The sequence below is a fragment of the Myodes glareolus genome, chromosome 8, assembly GCF_982192425.1.
Source record: "Myodes glareolus chromosome 8, mMyoGla1.1, whole genome shotgun sequence".
Lineage (NCBI taxonomy): Eukaryota > Metazoa > Chordata > Mammalia > Rodentia > Cricetidae > Myodes > Myodes glareolus.
In genome coordinates this window covers 109647619-109668708 of record NC_142033.1, presented here as the reverse complement: position 1 = coordinate 109668708, position 21090 = coordinate 109647619, and the positions used below count along the sequence as shown (strand labels likewise).

The 21090-nt window shown below is 40.2% G+C and overlaps 1 long non-coding RNA gene across 4 annotated transcripts in view; it reads left to right on the top strand.

Annotated features, from left to right (window-relative positions):
- The window catches only part of LOC125397642 (uncharacterized), a 79035-nt gene that overhangs the window by 703 nt on the left and 57242 nt on the right, over nt 1-21090 (top strand). The window lies entirely within an intron of this gene.

The window sequence follows — 21090 nt, the reverse complement described above, 5'->3', positions numbered from 1 at the left end:
GCTTCATGCCATGCTGGCTGTGTGGAAGTCAAAGGACAGCTTGCAAGAGCTGGTTTTCCTTTTCCACTGCTTGGATCCTAAGAGTCAAGTTCAGGTTGCCAGGCTTGGAGGCCAGCTCCTTTCCCTGATGAAGCACATTTCTGGTTCTAATTTTTTTGAAAGGATTTCATGTCACAGGACAGCTTTGAATTGCTGTGGAGCTGAGGGCTCCTTAAACTCCTGATTCCTCTTGCTTCTGTCTCCTGAGTGCTGGGATTAAAGACATGCAGAACCACACCTGAAGTGATATTTTGCTTTTTGGCTTTTGCTTTCGATATAGTCACACACTGTATCTCCAAGTGGTTTGGATTCACTGTAATCTGTTCTTGGAAAGCCTGGAGTAGTCCCTTTTGCCTCAGCTTTCCAAGTTCTGGGAATATCAGAGTGAGGGGCTGCATGTGGCTGCATATTTGACATTTGTGTTTGGCCTTTTCTTGAACACAGTGTTTTCCCAGGTCATTGAGCTCCAGTGTGTGCCACTGCCTTGTTCTGTTTTATAGCTCAGCAATAGCCCATTGTGTGGGCTAGCCACCTCTTGTTTATTCATTTCCCAGTTGCTAGGCAGTGGGGCTATTTCCACTGGCTGTGTTCATCTTTACAGGTGGTAGAAGTTAAGCTGCGTAGACCACATAATATCTGAGCTGAGATCTATCATCTATATCTATATCTCTCTTTTTTGAGTATTATTCCATAGCCCGTGTGGACCTAGAATTCACTGTTTAGTCTATGCTGGCCTTGAACTCTCTCAATAGTCCTCCTTAACGCCTCAGTTCTGGGATTGTAGGCCTGTCACGGGGGTTAACTAATGTGTGTGTGCTGGATGTGTGTGCATGCAGGAATGGAGGCCAGAGGACAGCTTTGGGTGTGGTGCCATTCCTCAGATGTCCTCTCCCTTATATCTGAGATAGAGGCCTGAACTCAAGAGTCTGGGATGACAAGTGTGCTATCATGCCTGGCTTTTTTTACGTATGTTCTGAGGATGAAACTCAGGTCTGCAGGCTAATAAATACTTCAACTGAGTCGTCTTCCAGACATCTTTTAGAAACATTTATATGTATTCATGTTTTGTGTACGTGTTTGTCTGTGTACCGTATGTATGCTTGGTTCTCATGGAAGCCAGAAGGTGGCATCAGATCTCCTGGGGCTGGAGTTATAAATGGTTGTGTACTGCCACATGGGTGCTAGGAATTGAATCAAACATGGGTCTCTTCTGGAAGATCAGCTAGTGTTCTATCCCATTTTTTTTTGACTGAGTCTTTTGCTATAACCTTCACTGGCCTGGAACTTGTGATTCTCCTGCCTCAGCTTCCCAAGTGAAAGGATTTCAGGCATTTCCTATCACACTGGGGTTTGAATTTGAGTAATCCGCTCATTGACAATCTGGAAAACTGTACCCCTGTAAGGCTGGACAGAATGCTCAAAACCCACAATAAACATGGTTGGCCCACAGCCCTGTGTCTTAGGTAGAGGTCAGGTTGAGGCAGAATGTCCCTTTGACCTTGTTGCTGCAAAGTCTTCAGTAGAGTATAACCGTGAGCTCCTGATTCTCCAGTGCTGAGATTTCCGAGTGCACCTCCACACTTGGTTTATGTGGTGCTGGGGACAGGGCTCAGAACTTTGTGCATAACTGGCCAAATGCTTTTCTAGCATTTTGGTTAGTTTTAAAATTTTAAATTTTGGTTAGTTTTAAATTTTTAAAATTTTAATATTTTTTGGTTTAACAATTTAAATTAGCATAGTTTCATTTTGCCATTTCCAACAAAATGTGTTTGTTCCTGCTCAGCTCTCTCCTGTCGTCGCCCCGAGCCCTGTCTTGGCCGTCTGTCTACTGTCGCGCCACAGGCGGCCTCTGCCCTCCCTGATCTCCCATGCTTCCTTCTCCTGTTGGGATTTGTGTTCTAGTGCTGTAGCCTCTGTGCACACCGAGCCCCACTAGTGCACACATGGCCTCTGTGCACACCGAGCCCCACTAGTGCACACATGGCCTCTGTGCACACCGAGCCCCACTAATACACACATAGCCTCTGTGCACACCGAGCCCCACTAGTGCACACATAGCCTCTGTGCACACCGAGCCCCACTAGTGCACACATGGCCTCTGTGCACACCGAGCCCCACTAGTGCACACATGGCCTCTGTGCACACCGAGCCCCACTAGTGCACACATAGCCTCTGTGCACACCGAGCCCCACTAGTGCACACATGGAGAGGCTTGGTTCTGTGCCTGGCACAGGTGAATTTTGTTTTTCTGAGTTTGAGTTACTTTGCTTAATTTTGTCTGGAGTGATAGTGATTTTTCTGCACATTTCCCTATGTCCTTTTTCTTTACAGCTGAGTAAAATCTGTTGTGTGTTTCATGCTGCTGATTTATTCTTTATTATCTATTTATTTGCTTTTTGATGCAGGGTTTCACTTTATATCCCTCGTCCTGGAACTTGCTAGGTAGACCAAAGTGGCCTTGAACTCAGAGAGATCCTCGTCTTTCAGCCTCCGTAGTGCTAGGATTAAAGGCTTTTGCCTCCATGTTGCACCTTATTTTTATTGTCCTCTCCGTGGTTGATGGAATCCACGCCAGTTCCATTCCCTTGCAGCTGTGAATCCTGTCACTTTGTTAAGTTTCAAGCTTAGATTATGTTACAGTGTGTGAATTTCTGTTGAAATTCAGATGTGAGGTTGGAAGTTGAATCTTCATATATGTGTGCTGATGGCAGCCGTCTAGAAGAGAGGCAAGAATAGTTTTTCCTTGCCTAAGCAAGATGGTGGGAGCTGGAGGAGGGAGTTTAGTCTTGTGTGGATAGCAGGATAACCTTGAAACTGTGAATGATCTTGCTTTGTGTGAAATGTGAATTTAAGCTCAAAGTATAGATGTCCCACTGGAAGTCCAACTAGCATGACCCATAGTTGAGGAGAGAGTCACCTGTGGGCCATACCCATCACAACTTGGACTGTTGGTGGTGGCAGCTGCAGAGATTCTTTTCTGATGTCTTTTTGCTTGACTGTGCTGCCTATTCTGCCACAGGCAGGGGCGGGCAAATGAGGATGCTGCCAGTATTATCAGGAGAGAGTAGTGAGGGCTGTCCCCCAACTCCGTAGGAACACAGTGGAATGCAGCAGGAGGAAGCGAGACGGCACTCTTTACCCTTGACTGACTCCTCTAGGGGCCACTTTCCTTTGGGTCAGTCTGTCCACTTGGCCTATTTGACCATCCTCCTCCCCCTCAGCTTTAGGCATTTGTTGATTTAGCCCTTTTCCACCAGTTTCTGACAAGATTTTTCAGTTTTATGCTTCTTTTATTGAAGAGTAAAATGTAAGTTTTATGCAGTCATGTATCGTATAGGGACATTGTGTTCTTTTTTTCAATTAGCCAAAAATACTTTATTTTATATTTTATTTTTTAAAAACCTTTTTTATTTTACATAATGGCAATCCCAGTTTCTTCTCCCTCTCCTCCTCCAGCTCCCCCCACTTTCTCCCATCCCACCCCCATCCATTCCTCAAAGAGAATGATCCTTCACATGGAGATTCAACAAATTCTTCCACATCACTTAAGTACAAAAGTCCTCCTCCCATGTGTGTAGGCTGAGCTCATTCCCTCCACACCGAATGGGCCCCAGAAAGCCAGTTCACCACCAGCGGCTCCACAAATTTCCCAAGCCACGCAACTGTCACCCACATTCAGAGGTTTTAGGTCGATCCTATGCAGGTTCCCCAGCTGTCAGTCCAGAGTCAGTGAACACCCATTGATGTGGGTCAGCTGTTTTTATGGGTTTCCCCATCATGGTCTTGACCCCTTTGCTCATATTATCACTCCTCTCTTTCTTCTACTGGACTCCAAAAGCTTGGCCCAGTGCCGTGGATCTCTACATCTGCTTCTGTCAGTTGCTGGATGAAGGATCTAATTGTCATCTAATGATGACAATTAAGGTAGTCATCAACATGCTTACAGTGCAAGGCCAGGTCATGCACCCTTTCCACTATTGCATAGATTCTTAGCTGGAGTCATCTTTGTGAATTCCTGGGAACTTCCCTAGTGTCAGGTTTCTTACAAAGTCCATAATGGTGCCTTCTGTCAAGATACCTTTTCCCTTGGTCTCCCTCTCTGACCTTGCCCCATCTCAACTTTTCCCATCCCTCATGTTCTCCTCCCCTCCCCCTCGTCTTTTCTCCGCTCCCCTTCCACCTTCCCCCATGCTCCCAATTTATTCAGGACATCTTGTCTACTTCCCCTTCCCATGCAGATTAGACATCTTGAAATTTGTAGGCAAATCTAGAAAACATCATATTGGGTGTGGTAACCTCAGAAAGACAAATATCATATGTACTCACTCATAAGTGGCTTTTAGACATAAAGCAAAGAAAAACCTGCCTACAGCCCACAATCCCAGAGAACCTAGACAACAAAGAGGACCCTAAGAGAGACACACATGGAGCTAATCTACATGGGAAGTAGAAAAAGACAAGATCTCCTGAGTAAATTGTGAACGTGGGGACCATGGGAGAGGGTGAAAGGGTGATGCCGCAGGGCAATTGGTAATGAAAAGTCCCCAGACTATCTTAATACAAAATATACAGCTTTAATAAACAGAAGTAAGACTTACAACAGCTTACACCAGAATTCAAACGATCCATCCAGGCGCAGGAGCCAGGTGAAAGAGAGAGCTAGAAGCTCGCTTGCTAGGTTTATAAGCAGGCTTTAGCCTGAGGGCGGCACGCCTCCAAAACAGAATGTGATTGGCTGAACTCCCCTATCATCTCCCCCTTTTTTCTAAAATAAGACAGAACCAAACCAAATACAACTATATACAATAGAAGCAAATAATAAATATAAAGTTACAAACAACAAACAATGTTAAGCAAGAAACATATAACAAAAGTTCTGCTAAACATTCTATCTCAGGGAGTCTAAATAATGTAGATGGTAACTGCAACTATCTAATCTTCAACTCCATCAAAGATCTGAGAAGGGAAATAATTTTACTCAAGCAGCCCGGAAGTACAAGCGGGAAACTTACGAAATGTGCAACAAATGGAAGAGACAACTGAATACCTGGGCAATCACCCAAAGTCTCGTATGCAGTGTTGAGTTAACCAACTTTGACTAAGGCCTGATGTAACTGACATGCCATTTTTCAAAGGCAAGAAACCTTTTAGGACTCTCTCACCCTGTCTTGGCAAGATAAAGACAATTCTGCTTTTATCCATTTAGGATATTCTGTAGTTCTGTCAGTGGTTGAGGTATGGGCTTTTTCTTTGTTCAAAGGCCAGTTCTGCCAGGAAGAAGACAAGCTCCATGTGGAGTGTCTTTGGTGCTCAACGTTCTCTCGGGAGTAGAGCGGTGATGCCAGGAGCGATTGTGTCTCACAACTATAGAACTATGAGTTAGATTAAAGACCATTTTCCACAGCTCTTCAAAGAGGTTGAAGATTATACTATATATACTAAGTATGATCTCTATGCATCTAAATAACCTGATTAGCCTAAATATAAATATAATAAACATATATGACTATTTATTTCTATCTATCTAACTTGAAGACTAAGAGAATGAACAACTGTGCAATGAGTGAGGACAATGACCTCCAAATGTAAACAATGTACATAAATATCTTAATCAGAGGTAGGAATGTAAATATATGTATATATATATTAATACAAATAGAGGTAGAAGCATACATACAATATTCAATATATCAATGTACAAAAATCAACACCAATACAATTTTCTAAAAACAGTAACTCACAAATACCAATATATTATTATTCCAATCTATCCCCTCTTTTTTTTTTGATAAACACCTCTGAGCTTACAAAATACCTCCCCCATTCCCTCATCCCTATATCAACTATAAACAACCCCTAAATGGTGCTTCCAGCTCTCATGGGGGCGACGTTTCTCTTAGGGGGTCCTGTGAAAATAATTGATGGTAAAATTCCCATATAAACATTTGGTGTGAGAGAGTTGTAAATAGTCTCTGAATAAGTTGAGGAGGTCTGGCCAGAGTGTTGTCAAATATTGTGCATCATCCGGAACCATTTTGTGTAGCTGGTACCAAAAAACAGGTCTAAAAAATAGCGCTATCAACATTATGACGTCATAGTAACCAGGTGGAGTTGGTGTTGTGGGGCCCCATCTTCATCCTAGAAGCTTTAAAGATTACTGCAGGAAAATTTATTGTTTGTCATGGGAAAGTTAAACATTATCTACGAAGACATACACAGACATATATATATATATATATATATATATATATATATATATATATATATATATATATATAAATAAAGATAGAAACAGATGTGGGGAAAGACAAAGAAAATTTATCAATTATAGTTATTCTGTCCCGTATCTTGGCTCTTGACATGAGACAGAAACTCTGGGATATCTCTTATCAACAGGCTTGGAAATGAAGAGGGACTGAGCCATTGTCCAACTCCAAAACCAGCTGTACATATTTATAAATAAATGCACATTAGTACATATTAAAAAAATAGTAATACTTACCTAAACTATTTGGATTCATTATTGATCCTCTTTTGGTCGTAGGCGGTTTCTATATTCAATTATCCAGGGTCCCTTGGATCCTTTGAAAATGAGCCTTCTCCTGTGGAGACAAGAGAACCCTGCCCCCAACCTATATATTTCTCTTACCTTTGGTGTGATTATTATCCTTGTAAGTGAGTTATCATTTATCTCTTCCAAGAGGCTTCTCCTCTTCAAACCAAACCTTTATTAATTTTGATGGTATCCACAAGTTTTCCTCTCCTGTGGAAACAAGAGCAAAACCCCTTCCCCAATGCAGCACATCTCCTGGCTTCCACTGTGAGGTCAGCACATCCTTGAAATAAATTGGTTGATTTAATTCAGCAGACTTTTCCAATATCCAATGTCTTTCTGCAGCCGTTGTCCCCTTCTCATTAGCGTTGAGAAAATTCAAGGTTAATAAAGCATTATGTAACCTATTCCTGGGGGTATTTTCCACCCCTTTCTGTTTGTTCAACATATCTTTTATAGTTCGATTTGATCTTTCTATAACTGCTTGACCTGTAGGATTGAGTGGTATACCTGTAACATGCTTAATATTATAATAAGCAAAAAATCATGTCATTTTCCTAGAAACATAAGCTGGACCATTATCCGTCTTTATCTGTGTAGGTATACCCATGATGGCCATAACTTCTAATAAATGAGTGATTACTGAATCAGCTTTTTCTAAGCTTAAAGCAGTTGCCCATTGGAAACCTGAGTACATGTCAATGGTGTGATGTACATATTTTAATTTGCCAAATTCTGAAAAGTGAAACACATCCATCTGCCAAATTTCATTCCTTTTAATACCCTTTGGATTAGTCCCTGCAGGCAATGGTGTTTGGTTACAAAAAGAGCAAGTAGAGCATTTCTTTACAATCTCCTTAGCTTGTTGCCATGTAATAGAAAACTCTTTTTTCAAGCCTTTGCTATTGACATGATGTTTTTTATGAAATTCAGATGCCTGCAGCATACTACCAATTAATAATTGATCAATATCTGCATTACCTTGTGCTAGAGGACCTGGCAGACCCGTATGGGATAGGATGTGTGTTATATACATAGGGCAAAGCCTATTCCTAATCATGTCTTGTACCTGGATAAACAATGAGGTCAATTCTGTATAATCTGGTAAAAATTCAGCAGTTTCAATATGCAAGATAACTCTTTCTGCATATTGTGAGTCAGTAATTATATTAAGAGGTTCTTTAAAATCTCTAAGCACCATAAGAATGGCATATAATTCTACCTTCTGGACAGAATCATAAGGACTTTGTTCCACTTTACTCAATTCTTCTGATTTGTAACCTGCTTTCCCTGATTTATTAGCATCAGTATAAAATGTATGGGCTCCGGTTATTGGAGCATCACGGACAATTCGAGGAAGGATCCAAGAAGTTCTCTTTATAAAATTAAGTCTCTTGCTTTTTGCGTAATTGTTATTGATATCTCCCAAAAAATTAGCACAAGCTCTTTGCCATGGTTCATTGTCTTCCCACAACTTTTTTTTTTTTTTTACCTCATCAGCAGTGAAAGGCATTATAATTTCTGCTGGGTCTATACCTGCTAATTGACGAAGTCTCAATTTTCCTTTTATAATCAGTTCAGAGACTTTTTTCACATAAGTTTTTAAATTTTTACTTGGTTTGTGTGGCAAAAAGATCCATTCCAAGATAATATTGCCTCTTTGCGTCAAGATTCCTGTAGGAGAAATTCTGGAAGGCAATATAACGAGAATACAACTAAGCTTTGGATTTACCCTGTCCACATGAGCCTCCTGTAATTTTTCTTCAACCATTGTCAGTTCTTTTTCTGCTTCAGCTGTTAATTCTCTGGGACTGTTTAAGTCTTTATCACCATCCAAGGTTTTGTTTAAATGAATTATTAGATCAGGTGTTATCCCAACAGCCGGTCGTAGGCTGGAGATATCTCCTAATAATCTTTGAAAGTCATTAAGAGTTCATAACTGGTCTCTCCTGATTTGTGCCTTTTGTGTCTTAATTCTTTGTAAACCTATTTTATAACCTAAATAATTAACAGAATCTCCCCTCTGTATTTTTTCAGGAGCAATTTGCAATCCCCATTTAGGTAACACTATTTTTACTTCTTCAAACAGCCTTTCTAAGGTATCTTTGTTTTGATCAGAGATCAGGATATCCATATAATGGAATATTATGGACTTAGGAAATTGTTTGCGTATAATTTTTAATGGTTGGCTTACAAAATATTGGCACAGGGTGGGAGAGTTTAACATTCCCTGTGGGAGGACGGTCCACTGGTACCTCCTTGCAGGGTGAGAGTTATTATAAGTAGGCACTGTGAAGGCAAACTTTTCTCTATCTTTTTCTTGTAAAGGTATAGTGAAGAAGCAATCTTTCAGATCAATAACTATAAGAGGCCATCCCTTTGGTAACAGGGAGGGCAGAGGAATTCCAGATTGCAGAGGGCCCATTGGTTGAATAACCTTGTTGATAGCCCTAAGATCTGTCACCATTCTCCATCTACCAGATTTCTTCTTAACAACAAATACAGGAGAATTCCAAGGGCTGGTAGATTCTTCTATATGTCGAGCATCTAATTGCTCTTGTACCAGCTGTTCTAAAGCCTGTAACTTTTCCTCAGCTAAAGGCCACTGTTTAGTCCATATTAGTTTCTCAGTCAACCATTGTAGAGGCATGGCTGTTAGTACCTCTGAAGGGCCATCAATTATGTTGTGTTCTTGTATAGTTCTAATGGCCGGTTTCCGTCATCTGTAATATCTTGTAATATTTTCCTCAGGAATATAGGCTCTAGAAGCAGCAGGAATGTTAATTTGGGTATTTCATTGCTGCAATAGATCACGGCCCCATAAATTCACTGCAATATTGGCTACGTATGGCCTTAGTTTTCCTATTTGTCCGTCTGGACCTATATATACAATTGACCCATTTTGTGCTTTGTCTTACTCGAGATAGAGTTCCAATTCCTAGGAACTGAATATCTACCTCCTGAAGAGGCCAATGTGGATGCCAAGATTCTGGAGTAATGATACTTACATCCGCACCTGTGTCCAGTAAGCCAGTAATAAATTTGCCATTTACACACACTCTTAGCTTTGGTGTTTGTTCATTTATAGAAGTCTGCCAGAATATACATTTACTTTGTCCTCTTAGATTTCTTGATTCATTCACCACATTTAACTCATCCTTCAGGCCGTTATTGCTTTTAACAGCAGGCATGGGGCATTCTAATTTCCCTGAAGAGGCATGTTCTCTGCAGTGATCGGAAATGACTGGACCACATTTGCCATGGGGGCCTTCGAGAGGCCCCCTATTGAGTTTCCCGATGGCAACGGGTTGCCCTGTTTATCTCTTGTTGACCTACACTCATTCATCCAATGCCTGCCCTTTCCACATCTCCTACATAAACCTGAAGGCTGAGTCCTCCTATTCCTGTTATTCCTAGAAGAGGCATTATTCCTGGAATTCCATTGTCTGCAGTCCCTTTTCATGTGTCCCATTTTGCCACAATGAAAGCATTTTGTAATCTGATGTCTCCTTTTACCTTTGGAAATTGCTTCTTGCACCCATGTTTCATTGCCATAATCAAATGTATCAACATTCATTGTATGTAAAACCCATTCATCCAAAGGTGCTGATCTGATCTTTAAAGGCCCCAGGATCCTTTTGCATTCTACATTGGCATTCTCATAAGCCAAAGACTCAATTACTGTATTTCTTGCTTCTGGATCAGGTATCCCTATTTGTACAGCCTTAGTTAGTCTTTGTAAAAAGTCACTAAAGGGTTCTCTCTGACCCTGTTTTACCCTGATATATGATTCTACTCTCTGACCTGAGTCTTGAACCCTGTCCCAGGCCCTTAAAGCTGCTGTGGCTCATATGGATAAAATGTTTTCATCATAAAGAGCTTGTTCCTGAGGATCAGAGTAAAGTCCTTCACCTAGAATTTGATCTAGAGAAACCTCAATTCCTTTCGCTGATTCTTGTTGTAAAAGTCTGGCCTCTTGCTTGAATAGGCATTTGAAATGCCATAAAGGTCTGTTCTCAAGGACAGCTGACGTGAACTGGTTCCAATCTTGAGGGGTGGCCCTGCTGCTGAGAGCCCAGGATTTTAACATCTGTCTAACAAAGGATGAATGTAGTCCATAATTCACAATTGCTTGTTTAAATTCTTTCAGATCATTCATACGTATAGGCTCCCATGTATGTTCTTTAATGACCTTAGGGTTTTTGGAGCCAGTTATCTTTTCTGATGTTATTACTGGAAAGGCAGGTATAACTCTGTGTAAACTCAGAGTTTTCAGAGGTAAATGTTGCCTTTCTACCTTTTGCTCCTGTTCATCAGAATCTATGATTTCCTCAATCTTATTAAATCTGCTCACCATTGCCTTCTGTAAGTCCTGAATCTCCTGTCCAGTATTATGCTCCAGAGCCTTCATTAACGATTCTAAGGCATGGAGCTTGTCCGTCAGAGAAACCATTTCCTCCCTGGACACTATCGCCTTCATTGATAATTCTAAGGCGTGAAGCTTGTCCGTTAGAGATACCATATCCTCCTTGGACATAATCCTTATGGCATGTACTGTGCCTTCTTGTATGGAAATCCTGTCAATTAATCTATCATACCCTTTTGATAAAGTCCAATTTTCACATTCAATGGTTTTAATCCTCTCAGCTAATGTTTCAGCACTTACAGTCATGGACTTGAGGTTATGAGTCATTTTGGTTGTCCCCTCTTTGAGAACTCCAAACTCTGATCTAGTCTCCTCTTTGAAAACTCCAAACTCTTTTTTGAGGAGGTTGGTGTCAGTCTGAATTGTCCTTAAGGTTTTAATCTCTGCCCTCAGCATTGTATATTCAATCTGTAAGGACTGAATCATCCTTATAAAATATCCAAACACCAGAAAAGCGACAAGTCCCAGAAATAACCAAGTAAGAGGAATATCAGAAACCTCATGGAGGACATCCTCCATGGTGCAATTAAAAAGGCCATTGAACTTTTGGATAGTAATATTTTCTGACATGTTCAATCAAAAGAAATTGTATTTATTTATTTGTTTTCAACTGAAAAGAAAAATCTTACCTGTAATGACCCTTGCCTGCCAGTAAGCGGCGGGGGGCACACCTGAATCCATGTGGCAATGGTGCCGACCCGGAAAGCAAATTCTAAAATATATACTCTCAAATCCAGAGGTTAAATTCACAGATCAAGCACTGGGGGAAGACAGTGCCCAATGGGGGTAGCAAAAGCCAAGGAAGTTAGTTGCGCGGCCCCGCGAATGTGGTTAGGAGCTGGCTAGACCCCAGGTGCGGTGTGCTCTCAGGCCACTAGGTCTGCACCACGAGGGGGAAAAAGGTCCACGTTCGGGCGCCAGATGATGCCGCAGGGCGATTGGTAATGAAAAATCCCCAGACTTTCTTAATACAAAATATACAGCTTTAATAAACAGAAGTAAGACTTACAACAGCTTACACCAGAATTCAAACGATCCATCCAGGCGCAGGAGCCAGGCGAAAGAGAGAGCTAGCGAAGCTCGCTTGCTAGGTTTATAGGCAGGCTTTAGCCTGAGGGCGGCATGCCCCCAAAACAGAATGTGATTGGCTGAACTCCCTTATCAGAAGGGAAGGGGAGAGAAAGGGAGGGGAGAGAAGAAAAATATACAGCTCAATAAAAACAATTTAAAATAAGAATGGGCAGCAATATTTATTCTCAGGTGTGTCAAAATTTAAGTGATGTTTTTGCTTATTAAACATTAAGATAACAAATAGTAATGAAAAAGAGGAAAACTATGTGGCAAACAAATTTACTTGCTTTGAATTTCCGATATAACCAGCTTTTACAATGTAAGCTAATGCATGACTTTGATCCTATGTTATAGTGTATGAAAACAATATACATGTGTTTATTATGTCTGTTTTGATTTATAATTTGTTGAAAAGGGCAAAGGTGACCGTGTGGCACAAGTATCTATATGTTGGAAGCAAAAGGTTATAGGATAATACGTCTGTCTCTTTTGCTATGTTTCTTGTCTACATGCTCCAGGCCAGGTGAATAACAGTAAAGCTGCATGCCTGGTAAAACTGTTAAAGATGTCTGTAAATTATTCCTCTTTCCTTCTCCATGCGATGTTTTCTGGGCTGTTCAGTAAGTGCAGAGAAAACTCTTTGTTAGGACTGCAGGCAGAAACACAGCATCCAGACAGACAGCACTCGGGAAGACAGCATTCGGACTGACATAGAGTCATATTCATTAATAGATTAAAGGTAGGTCAGTAACTAAAAGGTACAGAGAGGTGGAAGACATAGACAGAGAAGTTGAGAATTCAAATGTCGGCTCAACTTTTATCAAAGTAACCCAAGAGCAAGTGCCTTATTTTCTTTTCTTAATATGGCACTGACACATTTTGGTGCCCCTGAGGCTGTCATTGCATCTAGCAGATGCTACTGTATATAAATTATGATGACAAAAATGTAGTGTGAAAGAGTAACGCTGCCCTCACTGTAGAGACACCATTTGGTCTAAGTTCGTGCTTCTTGTCCAGCAGGTCAGTGTCTGCCTAAGACTTTTTCTCCAGCGTGCTGGAACACTTTTGTTACTGTCAAAGCTTGACAGCAAGGCAGAAGATCCCTAACCACGTGTAGCTTGAATTTTCTTTGTCTTATACATGGGAGGTCTTCAGCAATAGAGTCTTACCTTCTACTTCTAGTAGAAACGAAGAGAAATGGCTTTGCCTGTATTGTTATAGGGACTTGTGTGATGTCCCTGATCAGCAACAATGGTAGATGTCCTATATCTGATCCTGAGAATTTCATTCAACAACCTGCAGTTTCTGATGGCAGCATTACCTAGCATTGCATGACAGCTCATCTGACAATTAAAATGTTATATTTATTAGTTACAAAGTTCTACATTTCTATATGGCTTTGTAGTATGTCCTTAGTTCTGGCCAAGCTTCTCCACTCCCTTTATTGTCTCAATTGATAGAACATGCATTAAGTTGCATGGATCTGTAGTCTCACCTACTTGGGAGGCTGAAGCTGGATTTTTTACTGGGAAATATATGGAGCAATGTCTCTAAAAAGGACACCAAGGAACAGGTTTGCCAGCTGTGACTTCTGAAAACTGCAGGCATAATGACGAGTATGTAAAGCTATGCCCATGGCTGCAGCAGTGGCAGTGTTGTGTAGCTGTGGCTACGTTCCAAATGGTTTAAGGCCCACTCCACAGGGGAAAGCCAATTTCTGGCACTAAAAATATGTCCAAAACTCCTAACTTGGGAAGCTCATAGGTCCCAGGAGTGAATCTACTACTCTTTGAAAATGGGCACAGTATCTGATTACTGCCTATGTTTCTCTCTCTTTACCTATAGATTAATACAACACTCAGACCTCAGAAGATGTGTTTCTTTATGTAGTAGATGGTGGTTATTGTTTAAAATCCCTGCCGGTATAAGCAAAACAAACAAGAGACTGAAGACTTTTTTAATTTTAAATTTTTATTTATTTTACATACCAACCACAGTTCCCTCCCTTTTCCTCCCATTTCCTCCACCTCCTCTCTAACTGCCCATACACTCCAGGGTCAGGCCTCCCCTGGAGAGTCAACAAAGCCTGGCATATCAAGTTGAGTCAGAACAGAACTCCTGCCTCCAGCATTAAGGCTGAGCAAGGCATGCTACCATGAGAAATGGGTTCTGAAAATCTAGCTCATGAGCTAGGAACAGATTATGGTCTGATCGCTAGGGGCCCCACAACTACACAACTGTCATCCACATGGAGAGGGCCTAGGTCAGTGCCATACAGGCTCCCTAGCTGTCTGTTTAGAGTCTGTGAGCTCCCCTGAGCTCAGGTGAGCTGTTGTGAGGGTTTCTCCATCATAATTTTGACTCACCTTGCTCATATAATCTCTCCTCCCTTCACCTGGAGTCCCTGAGGTCAGGCCAGTGCTTTGCTGTGAATCTCTGTGTCTGCTTCCATTAGTTACTGGATGAAGGTTCTATAATGCCATTTAGGGTAGTCAGTAATCTGATTATAGGAGAGTTTCTGTTGAGGCACCCTCTCTGCTATTGCTGGGAGTCTTAACTGGGGTCATCCTTGTGGATTCCTGGATGCTTCTGGCACCAGGTTTCTCTCTAACTCCATAATGCCCCCCTCTATCAAGATATCTCTTTCATTGCTCTCTCTCTTCATCCCTCCTCCAACTCAACCATTCCTGTTCCATCATATTCCCATCCCCCACCCCTCCCCTTTACTCCACACCCCCAGTTTACCAGGAGATCTCACCTGGTAATTCCTAATTCCTCTTCCCAGGGCAATGCATGCATCCCTCTTAGGGTCTTCTTTGTTGCCTAGCTTCTCAGGGGCTGTGGACTGTAGCATGGTTATCCTTTGCTTTACACCTAATATCCACTTATGAGTGAGTACATACCATGTTTGTGTTTCTAGGTCTGGGTTGCCTCACTCAGGATGAATTTTTTTTTAGTTCCACCCATTCATCTGCAAATTTCATGAGGTTATTGTTTTTTTACTGCTGAGTAATAACTTCATCGTGTAAATGTATCACATTTCTTTAACCATTCTTTGGTAGAGGGGCATCTAGGTTGTTTCTAGGTTCTGGCTATTACTAATAATGATATCAAGTTGCACAAATATCCCTTTGGCATGATTGAGCATCCTTTGGGTATATTCCTAAGACTGGTAATGACAGTTCTTGTGGTAGATTGCCTCCCAACTTTCTGAGAATCTGCAATACTGATTTTCAAAATGGCCGTGCAAGTTTGCACTCTCACCAGCAATGGAGGAGTGTTCCCCTTATACCACATCCTCTCCAACATAAACTGCCATCAGTGTTTTTGATCTTAGCCATTCTGACAGGTATAAGATTGTATCTCAGAGTCATTTTGATGACTAAGGATGCTGAACAATTCCTTAAATGTCTTTTGGCTGTTTAAGATTCTTCTGTTGACAATTAATTGCTTAGATCTGAATGCTATTTTTTAATTGGATTATCTAGATGATATGTGTTGATGTCTAGTTTTTTGCGTTTTCCTTTCTTTCTTTTTCTTTTCTTTTTTGGTTTTTTGAGACGGGGTTTCTCTGTGTAACAGTCCTAGCTGTCCTGGAACTAGCTCTTGTAGACCAGGCTGGCCTCAAGCTCATGGAGATCTGCCTGCCTCTGCCTCCCAAGTGCTGGGATTAAAGGCGTGCACCACCACTGCCTTGAGTTCTTTATATATTTTGGAGATCAGCCCTCTGTCAGAACTTGGTGAAGATATTTTCCTATGCTATAGGCTGCTGCTGTCTTACTGACAGTGAGTGTTCTTTGCCTTACAGAAGATTTTCAGTTTCAGGAGGTCCCATTTATAAGTTGTTGCTCTCAGTGTCTGTGCTACTAGTGTTATGGTAAGGAAGTGGTCTCCTGTGCAATCGTTCAAGGCTACTTCCCGCTTTCTCTTTTATCAGGTTCAGTGTAACTGGATTTGTGTTGAGGTCTTTGATCCACTTGTACTTGAGTTTTGCCCCTGGGGATAGATATAGATCTATTTGCACTCCTCTACATGTTGACATTCATTTATGACATTATGAAATGTCACCATTTGTTGAAGATGCTTTCTTTTTTCCATTGTACAATTTTGGCTTCCTTGTCAAAAATTAGGTGTTCATATGTGTGTGGAATAATATCAGGGTCTTTGGTTCGATTTCATTAATCAATGTGTCTGTTTTTATACCAATACCAAGTTGTCTGTATAACTCTAACTGTATAGTAGAGGTTGAAGTTAGGAATGGTGATGCCTCCAGATGTTCTTTTATTGTTTTAGCTATCCTGTTTTTATTTTCTTTTTCCATATGAAATTGAATATTGTTCTTTTGAGGTCTGTGAAGAATTGTGTTGGGATTTTGATGGGGACTGCATTGAATCTGTAGATTGCTTTTGGTAGGATTGTCATTTTTACTATGTTGATCCCATCCATGAGCATGGGAGATCTTTCCATTTTCTGGTATCTTCTTTAATTTCTTTCTTCAAAGACTTAAAGTTCTTGTCATACAGGCCTTTAGCTTATTTGGTTAGAGTTATCCCAAGATAATCTATATTATTTGTGGCTATTATAATGTATGATGTTTCTCTTATTTCTTTCTTAACCTTTCTTAACCTTTACCATTGGTATGAAACAGGTTAGTTGATTTTTTTATTGAGCTCTACATTTTCTCTGCTCCCCTCCCTGCCTCTCCCCTCCCCCTTCAAACCTCCCCCAAGGTCCCCATGCTCCCAATTTGCTCAGGAGATCTTGTTTTTTCCACTTTCTACTTCCCATGTAGATTAGATCTATGTAAGTCTCTCTTAGTGTCCTCATTGTTGTCTAAATTCTCTGGGATTTTGATTTGTAGACTGGTTTTCTTTGCTTTATATTTAAAAACCACCTATGAGTGAGTACATGTAATAATTGTCTTTGTCTGGGTTATCTCACTCAAAATAATGTTTTCTAGCTCCATCCATTTTCCTGAAAAATTCAAGATGTCATTAAGGAAAATTTGGTACATTTACACAATGGAGTACTGCACAGCAGAAACACTGTTTTGAATTAATCTTGTATCCTGCTACAACACTAAAGGTGTTTTCAGCTGTAGGAGCTCCCTGGTAGAATGTCTGGGGTCACGTATGTACACTATCATATTACCTGCAAATAAAAGTTTGAATTCTTCCTTTCCAATTTGTATCCCTTTGATCTCTCCTTTTGTTGTCTTATTGCTCTGACTAGCACTTTGCATACTATATAGAATATAGAGAGTGGACATCCTTGTCTTTTCCTGATTTTAGTGAAATCACTTTGAGTTTTTCTTCATTTAATTTGATGCTGACTGTCAGCTTGCTGTAAATTGCCTTTATTATGTTTAGGTATGTTCCTTGTATCCCTACTCTCTCTAAGATCTTTATCATGAAGTGGTGTTGGATTTTGTCAAAGGGTTTTTCAGCTTCTAATGGTCTTTTTTCTTTTCAGTTTGTTCATATGATGAATTACATTTACAGATTTTTGTATGTTGAACCATCCCTGCATCTCTGGGGTGAAGTCTACTTGATCATGGTAGATTTTTTTTGTTGTGTTCTTAGATTTGGTTTGTCAGTATTTTATTGAGTATTTTTGCATCAATGTTCATGAGAGAGATTGGTCTGCGATTCTTTCTTTGTTGCTTTTTTTTATGTGGTTTGGTTGTCAAAGTAACTGTAGCCTCCTAAAAATAGTTTGGCAATGTATCTGCTGTTTCTATTGTGTGGAATAATTTGATCAGTATTGTTATTAGCTCTTCTTTGAAATTCTGGTAGTATTCTGCACTGAAACCATCTGGCTCTGGGATGTTTTGGTTGGGAAACTTCTAGTGACTGCTGCTATTTCCTTAGGGGGTTATAGGTGTATTTAAATTGTTTAACTGGTCTTGATTTAATTTTGGTATGTGAAGTCTATCCAGAAAACTATCATTTTTTTAAATTTTACAGTTTTTTGGTTTTTGAAATATGACCTGATGATTCTCTGGATTTTTCTGAATTTTTCTCAATGTCTGTTTTCATATCTCTCTTTTCATTTCAGATTTTGTTAATTTGGATATTCTCTCTCTGCCTTTTGGTTAATTTGGATAAGGTGTTGTATATCTTGTTAATTTTCTCAAAGAACGAACTTCTTCTTTCATTGATTTTTTTGTATTGTTTGTTTATTTCCTGTCATGTATTCCTCCTAGGTGAGTTTGCTTTTTTTTTTTTTTTTTTTTTTTGGTCTAAACCTTTCAGATGTGAAAAGTAATCACTAGTGTGGGATTCCTTGAGAACCTCTATATCGTCCTTAGTGCTATGAACTTTCCTCTTCACACTGCTTTTATAGTATCCCACAAGCTTGAATATGTTGTGCATTCATTTTCATTGAATTCTTTATTTCTTTCTTGACCCAGTGGTGATTCAGTTGAGTGTTAATTCAGTTTCCACGAGTTTGTAGTCTGTCTGTAACTTGTGTTGTTGTTGTATTTTAACTTTAACTAACTTCCAACTTTTTTTGTATCTATTCAGATTTGCTTTGTGACCAAGTGTATGGTGAATTTTAGAGAAAGTTACATGAGGTGCTGAGAAAAAGATATATTCTTTTGTGTTTTGGTGGAATGTTCTAGAGATATCAGTTAAGTCCTTTGAGTCATAACATCTGTTAGTTCCTTATTTATCTGTTAATTTTCTCTCTGGTAGACCTATCCCTTGGTGACAGTGGAGTGTTGAAGTCTACCACTATTGATATGTAAGTTTTCATGTGTGATTTAAGCTTTAGTAACATTTCTTTTGCATATGTGCGTGCCCTTGTATTTGTGGCATAAATGTTCAGATTTGACTTGTCATCTTGATAGATTTTTTCCTGTGATGAATATGAACTGTCCATCTCCATCTCTTTTGACTAATTTTAGTTTGAAATCTATTTTGTTAGATATAAGGATAGCTACACTAGCTTTCTTCTTTGGTCCATTTGATTTGAAAATCTTTTCCCAACTCTTTACTCTGAGGTAGTCAGTCTTTAAAGTTGAGGTTTGTTTCTTATATACAGCACAAGGACAGCTCCTGTTTTTGTATCCATTCTGTTAGTTTGTGTTTTTTTCTAGACTTGAGATTATTGATAGTAAGAGATATTATTGATCAGTGATTGTTAGTTCCTACTATTTTTGGTTTTGTTGTTGGTGTTTCCCTTCTTTGGGTCTTCTTGGTGTGGGATTATCTATTGCCTGTGTTTTTGAGAGTATAACTAACTTCCTTGGGTTGGAGTTTTTCTTCTAGTACTTTGTATAGATAGGGCTGGATTTGTGGATAGGTATATTTAAACCTGGTTTGGTCATGGACTATTTGTTTTCTTTGTCTATGGTGATTGAAAACTTTGTTGAGTATAGTAGTCTGGGCTGGCATCCATGGTCTCTTTGGGTCTGCAGAATGTCTATCCAGGACCTTCTGACTTTCAGAGTTTCCATTGAGAAGTCAGGTGTAATTCTGATATGTTTGTATGTTACTTGGCCTTTTCCTTTGATGCTCTTAATATTCTTTCTTTATTCTGTATGTTTAGTGTTTTGATTATTATGTGTCCAAGTAAACTTTTTTTTGGTCTAGCAAATTTTTTGTACTTCATAGGTACAAGAAACTTTTTTCTTCTTTTTTTTGGTCCAGTCTATGTGGTGTTCTGTAATCTGCTTCTTGTATCTTCATAGGCATGTTCTTTAGTTTTGGAAAGTTTTCTTCTATGATTCTGTTGAATACGTTTTCTGACTTTTGAGCTGGACTTCTTCTCCTTCTTCTATCCCTATCATTCTTAGGTTTGATCTTTTCATGGTGTTCCAGATTTCCTGGATTTTTTATGGTATGATTTTGTGGAATTTAGAGTTTTCTCTGACTGATGAGTCTATTTCCTCTCTCATATCTTCAATGTCTGTGGCTCTTTCTTCCATTGCTTGCATTGTTGGTTATGCTTGCACTTGTAGTTCCTGTGTTTACCCAGAGTCGACAGTTCCAGAATTCCCTCAGTTTGTATTTTCTTTATTGCCTCTATTTCAGTTTTCAAGTCTTGAACTGTTTCCTTCACTTGTTTGGTTACATTTTCTCGGCTTTCTTGGCTGGATTTATTAATTCCTTCCATTTTTTATTTGTGTTTTCCTTGATTTACTTAAGGGAATTTTTCGTTTCCTCTTTAAGAGCCTATATCATCTTCATAAAGTTATTTTTATGCTTGTTTTCTTCTGCACCACCTGCATTGGGCTATTCAGGTCTTGCTATTATCAAACTACTAGGTTCTGTGGTGCCACATTGTTCTTTATGTTGTTGACTGTATTCCTTCACTGCCGTCTACCCATCTGGGTATGGGGTGCTTGTAGGTACAGGTGATGCCTTTGTTGGGTGGGTTTTTGTTCCTTTATTGTCTGCGTCCTTTGTTGTCTTTTGACCTGAATGGCTAGGGGTTCTGGTGATTGGCTGGTTGTCAGGTTGAGTAGAGTTGTCTCAGCTGAGGTTTGTGGGGGTTTGCATGCCTAGAACTAGCATGATCATCCTGTTGTTCTGGCTGGTATGGGCTTTACTTGTGCGTATGGGGTCTGTTCTTCAACTGGTATGGGTGGTGCTTGTGCCCATAGGGTCTACTGATGTTGCTGGAAAGTGCTGTTCATGGGGAGGGTCTTCTTGTGCCCATAGGGTCTGCTGATGTTGTTGGAAAGTGCTGTTCATGGGGAGGGTCTTCTTGTGCCCATAGGGTCTGCTGATGTTGCTGGAAAGTGCTGTTCATGGGGAGGGTCTTCTTGTGCCCATAGGGTCTGCTGATGTTGTTGGAAAGTGCTGTTCATGGGGAGGGTCTTCTTCCAATTGCTGCAGGTGCTGCTTGTGCCTCCACAAGACACTGGGAGCATGGGGGATGATTGGCCAGAGGTAGAATGATGGGTTGGGTCGGTTTAGGGGGCAGAGTGGGTTTTGTAGGTTACAGAGTCCAATAGGAGATTGTAGTGGTGGAGCAGCCTATCCACAGGACT